This window comes from Cryptomeria japonica, chromosome 11 (genome assembly GCF_030272615.1).
Source record: "Cryptomeria japonica chromosome 11, Sugi_1.0, whole genome shotgun sequence".
Taxonomy (NCBI): Eukaryota; Viridiplantae; Streptophyta; class Pinopsida; order Cupressales; family Cupressaceae; genus Cryptomeria; species Cryptomeria japonica.
Genome location: NC_081415.1, coordinates 249,273,616 through 249,284,717, shown reverse-complemented (window position 1 = coordinate 249,284,717; position 11,102 = coordinate 249,273,616).

Below are 11,102 nucleotides of genomic sequence, written 5' to 3'. Positions count from 1 at the left end.
GTACACAATTCATCATATGTGTCTTTGATCTCAACATGACCTAGTTCCTCAACATGACATTTAGTGAAGAATCTGACATCCTCAACTAGTAAAACCCTATCTAGAATGAGTGAAAATGTAGTTTTGTCATCTGGTTCAGATGCAATTTTGGGAGTTAAAGAGTATTTCAGTGATGGATTTTCAATGTTCTCAACAACAACGGGCTTCTAGATCTTTGGTGCCATTGCAGATTTTAGATAAATACTAACAGAAGATCCTTAGGGTTTGAAGACTTTCAAATGACATACGCTTTCTACTTAGCAAATAATAACAACTTGATATGATCGGTAAACTATCTTGATAATGCGTTGTGATTGATGTAAATACCTTTGAATTTGCTTCAGAGGAGGTTTGATCGCCTTTGATTCAACTTGCTCTGCTTTCTTGAAAACTTGGTGAGTGAAAAATGACCGCGCAATAGCTTTAAGTATTCATGTACCTCATCGGGCTTCGTGCAGTTAGGTCAGAAAACATTAAATGCACTCGATACCACTACTTCTTTTCATTCTTTTACCGAGTAGCCAGACTTCCTGCATTTACTAACTTGATAGGCTTCTAAAAGACTTTGATAAAATTTCAAATTTTCTAATGCGTCTTTAATTATGCAGATTTTGAATTAAGTACAAGATGAAATAGGAACTGTTAAGATTTGACCTTTGAGAGAATGCAGTCCCTTCATACCTTTACCGATTAATTTGGAATAGGTGCACCTAGCTCGATAGATAAGGTGCTTTCTTCATTTGACACAATTTCCTTTTTTTTCCAAATCATCTGTTATTTTTCTTTTATTTCCTTAGTGTCTCCTCTAGGTTGATCTCTGCAATCTCTAGCCAAGTGTCTAACTTTATGACAATGAAAACATGCCATAGCAGGATTTCTCCATGATCTTCGGTTGTTCATTCTAAACCTTATAAAGAAGTTGGCACTTATATGTCCATATCTTCCACAACATTCACACCATATCCTTGTATTGTAATCCCATGGTATTGCAAAATAATGTCGGTAAGGATCTGTGTGAGTTTGATAGCCTCTAGTATTTTCTCGGTGTGTAGACCACATATAGTTTTTCTGCTTAAACCAACACTTGTTAGTACTATGTCCATATCTATTGCAGTTTTTACAAAACCCTTTGAATTTTGCCTTCTTATAATTGCTAGTAGACTTTGTCCTACATTGGTTAGATGTGTGACCATATTTGTTGCAATTGTGACAATAACCATTAGACCTAGTGACATTCAGTTGCTTACCATTTTTGATTTGGCACATGCTAGCAGTGTGACCTTGTTTTCCACAGTAGTTGCAAACAGACTTCTTTCCTTTGATATTCTTCTTATTTCCAGCTTGCTTTGATGATTCTCCTCTCTCAGTTGTATGAATTCCCTTCTCAATAGAGTCTTTTCCTTTGTAACCGAGTCCTGCTTCTTTGTTGGGTCTTCTTGTATTCAGTTGCTCATCCAACATCTTTGATGCTTCATAACTCTTTTTTAGTGTTTCCTTGGATTTCTTTTCTGTTTCAAGTTCATTGGTCAACCTTGATACTTCAAGTTTAAATGCTTGATTCTCATCATCTTTCAGATTTGCTTCATGATGTGCATAGCCCAATTGATTTGACAAATTACTTTGTATTCCAATCATCCTAGTGATTTCATCATTCTTTTCAGATACTAATGCTTCAAGCTGTTGTTTTTCTCTTTCTAGATCTCTTATTTTATCTTCAGCTGTCCTCAATACATCAAGATTCTCAGTCATCTTTGTGCTGAAATGTTCATGTCCTCTTTTCATTGCATTTAGCTGATCAGTCAGTGCTTTGTTCTTCTCCTTCAGTTCTTCAATCATCTCTTCAGTCTCTTCAGATATACTGTACTTAGATGATGTTTCAGTTTGTTCGACTAACTCTTGAGAGTCCTACAAATCATTAGATAATCTTCTTCTCACTTTCAATGATTTTTGCATTTGTCTTTGCATGTCTGCAATCACTTGATTAGCATGATCCAACTCTTCTTGCACATACATAATTTTGCGAGATTGTTTATAGCCTTCCATTGATAAGATCTTTTTCTTTACACTGTTAAACCCTTTTCCAAGATTCAAGCTTTGATACCAATTGTTAGGCCCAATATGGAAAGCTAATGTACTGAGAGGGGAGGGGTGAATCAATACTACAAATCCTTTTTTTCAAAAATATCTTCACTGATATGCATAAACCAAAAGTTTTTTTTACATAACATAAAGCTAAAACAAATAAATAACAATCATACATGATTCACTCCATAACACATATATTTTGGTTATGCAGAAAATCTTGGTTAGAGAGAAAAACTGCGATGGGGATGGCACCCACAACTTCACTACTGCAATAATAAAGGTTTCTCGGTTAGAGCTACATGTTCAGTTATTTCTGATAGCTTACCCTGTTAGGAGTATCAAGATCATTAGATTTACCTTGCTAAAGGATTTTACAACACTTATTCTACATGCTGCACCTGGTTAAAGGCTTTACAATTTATAGACTTTGTTAGAGTCTTTTACCCTGTTAAAGGTTTCTCTTACAACTTCAAAATATTACAATAAAATCTTTACAAATATCTACAACTTTACATCTGGAATGTTATAGCAGATTCTATGTGCTCAAAATGAGATTACCTTGCTTATAGCATACCTCGGTAACTCATAGAATAACTCGGTAAACCCTTCTATTTACTCTGTTCTTTGACTATTCTCTGAAATCCTTCTCGGTGGCCTCTGTGTCTCTGTAATAGTCATAACACTCAGTGCTTTCCTATGTATCACACATGTCTTGCTTCATACACCTCTATATATATCTATCTGATCTTAATCCATGCTGTATAAATAGATCTCTTATGTCGGTGATCTGGTTCATTGCTTCGATCTTACAAACATGATTTATCGAATGAATAACCATACAAAATATTTCATTGGATAGATGACCTCAAAATCATACACAATCCTTAAGTGCAATTTCCAATGTGATAACGGTTCTATGTTCCTCGATCTTGTAACATGTTTTCCCATGTGTGTCTAGATTCAATGAATCTGGTAACACATTTCACTCGATGTATATCAACTCGGTGTATCATTGTTTCTGCTTGGTAGACAGCTCGATGAATATTGGGCTCTATGACTACTTTCTTCTATAACCGACTGCTCTGTGCATACCGACTGAATGTTTCGGTAGTAGTAATCGACTAGAGTATATAGAATGACTTTGGATATAAAACTAATGGCAACTATAATAAATAGTAACAGTTCTCACAGTGGATGTACATTCGTGCAATAGGAGGGAAGGCGATGCAGTCATGGCATGGGGGGCATCCATGGAGAAGGCATGGCATGCGTGGCCATTTTGTCCATTGCATAGCTAGTGCCAGGTCAGAGGAGAGTGATGGAAACAAAACGGAATTGAAATTCTTTGAGGGCCCCACACCAGCTACCCTTAGCGGTCAAAGCTTCGAGTGTGCTGGTTAAGCTTGGCCCAACCAACCCAAAAGGATCCAAATTCATACAATATTTTTGTTTTGTTTTCAAAGCATGAAACATGTTAACAAGTAAGAAATAATTAGTGCAGCAGTAAATTAACAAGATAAAACTCATAATAATAATTACATCATAGACGATATAGAAGCTTAACAAATGGCATTACCAGATAGCATACCTAAGGAACTCTGTGGAGTAGTGTAAGATTCTTATCCATAGTTCTTCTTTTATCGCTCTAGGTGCAATGTGAACCCTCCATAGTGGTTTAGTCCCTATCCACCCCTCCAAGTGGATTCTGTGGCCCATGGTGAGAGAGAGGCACTGATCCGGTCTACCTCTAAAGACCAAACACATAAGGGATTTACTACCTTAAGGTTCAAGTATCTAAAACATACCAATCCACACTAAGAGATTACTTAAGTTGTTGTCTATCCATTCCCATTAGGAATTTTCCTTTCCCTGTAGTCCATCAGATGACTAAGAAACGGGGACATCCATCGTTGACATGTAGTTGGCCCCTAGGACCACATGCTCCTGGAAAAATCCATCCATTTTCCCTAGGTCATCACAGGTTCCCTCACCTACATGCAACTAGCGGCATCCATCCGCTATCTAGGGGTACGACTGATAGTCTACCGACACAATACGCTCCTTGACTACTGTCAATCTCGAGCAGATAAGCTTATTTATGACGAGTCATAGGATTAATCTCTCGGTGATCACCTTGGATAGAGAGGACTAGTCTACGCCTTAGAGGAATACTATCCTCTATCTATGCCCTCATAGGGGCCTGACTCTATCTGTTGTCGTAAAAGTCAATGCCTGTACATAGCTTAGTGCTATAACTGGAAAGAGAATCCTAAGTTGGGAGTAGGTAGTTTTCCAACTAGCCTCTTCTATGGCTCAGTTTTAATTCTAGAGTTGTTATGTTAAGATTGTTCCATGGAGTTGTTTGTACCCAAGATAATATGTCGTCTTCCAACCAGCAATAGGTTCTAAAGTTGTTTAAACAAAAGCCAATAGGGTGAATATCTCCTTGAGTAACCCAAGACCACTAGCCTCAACCCAACTTTTTTATTATAATAACTGTTGTTGTTTTGAGTCTAATGTCAGCATTGGTTGGACAACTATATTGCTAAGTATGAGCTGAAAATGGTACTTACTAGCCCCAAAGGCTACTAAATGAATATAAATGGAGCCAATTCTTTTTTTTATTGATTATATAGATACATTTTAAACTCTTCCCACATTCCACTTTAATTGTAGTGATTAGCCATATAGACCGTCCCTTTTAATCGTTTCTTCACTTTAATATTCCTTTTATGTTTAAACCCTCTGAATATCAAATAGTCATATAATCATAGTTATGGTTTCAATACGGAAGTTATATCGTTTATTGGTTATTCCTTTGTCTTCTTTTAGTGAGCATCCAAATGAAAGAATAGACTACTAGGAGTAAGGTTTTGGCCTCCAACAATCCAACAAGTGATTTGAAGTATTTTGGTATTGTTTAAGGAAGCTATAGGTTGATTGCCTTTTGCTGTCCAAAGCACATGAGAAGGTGCTATGCATACTCTAAATATAGCTTTACTTTATGAGTCTCCAACACCGAGAGACTATGTTCAACGTAAGCTTCTAACTCTTTCAATGATGTAAGTAATTTATGAGAAGGATACTCACTGGCTTCAGTCAACCAGGAGCATAAAATGACTGATTTGTCATGGTGGTAACCTCTATTGCAGCAAGTAGCAATATGGATATGGGTCATTCCTCCACTAAGAGTTTTCTTAAGCATCCACTTCTTTCCAACCTATTAATTCTAGCTCTTACGGTGAGGGAGTTCCTTTGGTTACTCTCTAATAATATCCTTTACTTCTTCGCATAAGGTCTCAGCATAACAAATTAAAACCATTCAAGTAAGGTTTATATTTGAAGAATAGGTATATAAGTTTGTACCAGAAAACCAAGGGTAACATACAAAGTTACTTAGGCATTGGCTTCTAAAGTGAGCTAGAAGGTGGACTTAGAAAGGAAATTATACTTGCTGGAGTTCTTTTTTTTTATTTAAAGAAAATATATTTTATAAGCACAACCTAAGGGGATGCTTCAACAAAGAGTGCCTGCAACTATTTTACACATAAGTTTAAAGGATTCTGACAGCTCCCAGGCAAGATTATGCAGGATGAATTCTATAAATTGATTAACTATGAAACCCTCATCAATATGGCGAATTTACTTTACATTTATTAACTAAGAAATTAGAAACAAGCTACAACTGTTAAAATTTCAGATTTATATTTTATTTCAATCTACCTTTTATGTTATTTCTCCATATAGATAAAATATTGAGCCAGAGAATTGAAACCTGTTGTTTGTCAAAACTCTTACAACTACTGGTGTGAGGGGTGTAGCTCCTTCAAATCACTCCCAATCCACAACTTGATGCAAGAGTCCCTCTTAGGAACCTCTACTTGCTTCCCATGCCTATCCTTGTGCTTTCCCCTAATTTTCTTTTTCTCGAGACTCTCCTCTTTTTTCCAATCAAGGGGTTGTGGGGTTTTAATAATGGCCTGACACTCTAGATTTCTCCTTTTTTTGACCTGGAAGTTCCCCTTAGACATGGTTGCCATGCTGTTTTAATGGCATGAGTTCCTCCAGTAGCGTGCACGACTACCTTCCCAGTCTCGCACCCCTCTCTCCATAAATGAGAGTTGTCTCTCGTGCGTGCAAGAATGAAAAATAAATCCCCTTTTACTATCTTTTATTGTTATTTCTCATAATTCCTCCTCTACCATATGTTATTAATAATTCTTATTTTATTTTATTTATTTATTTATTTTTAAGTTGAGCGCCCATTTTAGGTATATGCATAGTTTTGGCTATATATAAAATATAAGTTCCATTTATTTATTTTTACTTATTCATTTATATTTGATTTTTATTTATTTTATGTTTTTTATTTTATTTATACTTATAAGTAGTCGCATTTTGCTTCCTAGGCAAGTTGAACCTTAGGTGGACAAACCTTACTTTCAAGGTATAAACGCTATATTGGCAATATGGACAGTCCGTCTCTCACCACTGGTTCATAGAATCCACTCCACCTTGCACCTCAAGTACCTACAACCAACCGTCAAACTCACACAGCTCCACAAATTTATCAGTTCGGGTTAGTAATAAAATATATAACCAAAGAATTAGTTAACAAAACATTATAATATCAAAACATTCTTTAATAGTAGCAGTAAGAGTTTATAACCATCACAGACACACATTCATGAGTTCACATAGTCATAGTTTAATCACAATGTCCATCTCTAGTCAGAATTACCATGGGGCTAGGGGTCCAACAACAAAATTAATTTAGGTAAATACAATTTTGCATAATATAATTGTTTTTCAGTGGATTTTTTACATTTTTACAATATTAAGAAGGTCAAATGAAGAGAATCTAATTAGTAGAAATCACATAAAAATCTCTTGTGATTCACAAATTTTATGTTTTTAATCGGGTGTTGTTTTGTATGGAAAATAGAAGTCTCCAAAAATTAGAACAATAAGTAGAATGGAGTTAAAGCTATGTAGTGTGATTTTATATATATATATATATATATATATTATTTAATCTTTAAATATCTAATAAATATAAAAGAATCAAAAAATAAAAATTGGACATGGCATGCTAAACAATTAAATGAGATTCTTTGTTAGTAGTATTTGTACACTTTTGTGAGAAAGTAAAATGCTCTTTATAGTATTTTTTTTTTTTTTTTTTGATCGATAAAAGGCCGAAGCCAAAAATTTATTTCTTTTATAAAAATATTACATCTCCATTTAGTGTGGGCACCGGTAGGAAAGAATGGAGATAAGAAAACCTCCGGTCTAGCCCAGATCCCTTATGGGATCAGATAATAAAAACAACTGTAAATTTTTACAATTCCTCATCTGAGGATGGTGTCTGTCTTATTTAGACATTTTAGTTTCTTTTTGTACATAAAATCTTGCAACACATTTCCGGTTGGATCCATCTTCACAAATTTGGTGAATCCACTAATACTTCGAGCTTTAACTTTTGTCCTGTATCCCGAATCTGCAAAACCTTATTGCAACTTACTTTGCCAGACTGTTAGAAGCATAGTGAACATAATAATTTGTAACAATCATTCAATGAATAATAACATATTTTCTATTTTATGTAAGAGGATTATAGCCTGGATATCCCTTAGCTTGAAACCATCTTAACCTTTTGGGTTTCAATTTAAGAGATTATCCAGGCTACAATTCTGCCTACACTAATGGAAAGGATCAAATTCTAACAGTTTCTTAATAACTTTTAACTCAGCAGACATCTGATTCTCCAAAACATAAATAATTTCATATGCATATGTATGTACATTTATATGTCAATATGCGAGATTATCATAGAGTCTGCCAGAATCATGAGTATATACAGATGCACATAGAAATATAAATGCCTGGATAGAGGAGTGAAACAATAGAAGAGCAAAGGAACTGTACAGAGTCTTATCCAATAGAGCCTTCTACATAGTTGTATCCATGACTAAGCCCGGGCTTACCTCTACTTCCCTCCTCAAAAACTCTACAAAAAAAGACATGCCACCCATTCCTCAGTAGATTGTAAGAACCCGAATGAACCCCACCCGGTATAGAAAGGGTATCTAAAATCCAAGATAAGTCCAATGCTATGATACTCTATAATATCCTCTTCTGTCATACAACCTACAAAACAGAAACCAGAGATATCTGTCCCATATTTAACCCAGGGCTTATATCAATCACTATCCAATGCAAAGACTCTTAAATACCAGAATTCAAAAACCAGTAACCTTAGCACAAATACACATATCCTGGCAGTCTCTAATTGTCATTAGAAGACATAATATATACCTTATTGAAGTCTATACCCTCGCTACCCAGGACAATCTAAACTCAGACAACATGCATTGGAGGGGAGACCTGCATGTGCCAGAGCAGAAAACCCGACTTCTACCAAACTCCTTTCTACACGCCTGATACACCCCTATCACCCACACACAGGGACAGGTGAGGAGAGATTTATACAAGCATATATGAAGGTTCAAATAAGGATAGATATGAATATATTTTTATATATATATATATACATACTCATATATATATAGTTTCTGTATATATATATATATATGTATATATGCATGTGTGTAATTGTATGTGATTCTATTTACACCCACACATATACACTTATATATATATATATATGAGTATATATATATGTGTATGTATATGACTGTATATATATACATATATCTATATATATGAATATATATATATATATATATATATATATATATGTATATATTTATATTGATATGAATACACCATATAACATGGATCATTCCATATGGGGATAGCTACAAATATATATATATATATGCTCACATATATATATATATATATATATGCTCACATATATATATATATATATATGTATATATATATATATATATATATATATATATATATGTATATATATATATATATATATATATATATATATATATATATTTATCTGAATCTTAGTTTACCTAATGAACCCCACCCGGTAGAAAAAGGGTATCTAAAATCCAAGATAAGTCCAATGCTATGATACTCTATAAGATCCTCTTCTGTCATACAACCAACGAAACAGAAACCAGAGATATCTGTCCCATATTTAACACAGGGCTTATATCAATCACCATCCGATGCAAAGAATCTTGAATACCAGAATTCAAAAACCAGAATCCTTAGCACAAATACACATAGCCTGGCAGTCTCTAATTGTCAATAGAAGGCATAATATATACCTTATTGAAGTCTATACCCTCGCTGCCCAGGACAATCCAAACTCAAACAACATGCATTGGAGGGGAGACCTGCATGTGCCAGAGCAGAAAAACCCGACTTCTACCAATCTCCTTTCTACACGCCTGAAACACCCCTTTCACCCACACACAGGGACAGGTGAGGAGAGATTTATACAAGCAAATATGAAGGTTCAAATAAGGATAGATATGAATATATTTTTATATATATATATACATACTCATGTATATATAGTTTCTGTATATATATATATATGTATATATGCGTGTGTGTAATTGTAAGTGTTTCTATTTACACCCACACCCATACACACACACACACATATATATATATAAGAGTATATATATATATATATATATGTATATATATATGATTGTATATATATACATATATCTATATATATGAATATATATATATATATGTGTTTATTTGTATTTATATGAATACACCATATAACATGAATCAATCCATATGGGATTAACTACAAATATATACATATATATATATATATATGTGAGCATATATATATATATATATATATATATATATATATATATATATATATATATATATATATATATATATATATATATATATATATATATATATATATATATATATATATATATATATATATATATTTATCTGAATCTTAGTATACCAAAATGCTGATATAAGGAAACGGTGACCGCATACCCTAGAACTTATACATGAGGGACTAGGAGAGGACTTGGAGAGGAGTGATATGAATTGGTGACATGGCCATCACCAAAATTTAATCCGAGGGAATATCCTTCCTAAAGACAGACGAATTACCATCTGCCCCTAAATTTGCTAACTTGTCTGCTATATAATTACCTTCCCTATAAATATGTTTAACCGAAGGTTCCTCAAAGTATTTGATCAAATCCAGAATTCTTTTTAATTTTGCTTTCAATCTCCAGTTTGACACTTCCCTAGTCCTGACTGCATTTATAGTTAATGTCGAATCACCTTCAATTTCCAGATATTTAATCTTGAGTGATTTAGCTATAATCAGTCCCTCCCGCAACGCTGAGAACTCAGCCATGTTATTTGAAGCCACACCTATGGGTTTATTAATGCTAGCTATTAGATCTCCGTTATCTTGGTGAATAGCACACCCTATACCTGCTACACCAGGGTTCCCACAGGAAGCACCATCAGAGTTTAACTTATCCCAGCCCTTTCGGGGGGGAGCCCATTTTGTTAGCTTCCTATCTATCTCAGCCTGTTTACCTCCCTTCCCAATAAACGGGGGAATTATCAAACCCATCCATTTAGATCGAAGAACCTCATCCCATCTGGTTAAATTAATAGACTTTTCCTGTGTATGTCTTAGTCTATTATTGATTTTTTCCACAATTGTTGCCTCGATCTTATTTAGAAGGGATTCTACCCTTAATTTTGAATCTTTGAAGATCCGCCTGTTTCTCTCCTTCCAAATTTCCCATAAGAGGATAGTCGGGGCAATTGTCCACACTAAGTGATATATATCCTTTGTGTGAGGAGGTTGCCAACTAATCAGCCATTCAGAAATGTCCCTAGGTCTCGGAGTCGGCCAACCAAGGCTTGAGCAAAGCCAGTCCCAACATCTCTGACTGAAACTACAATTGAGAAGCAAGTGATCCACATTTTCTTCCTCTGATTCGCATAGAGGACATCTCGATGGTCCCAAGAATCCT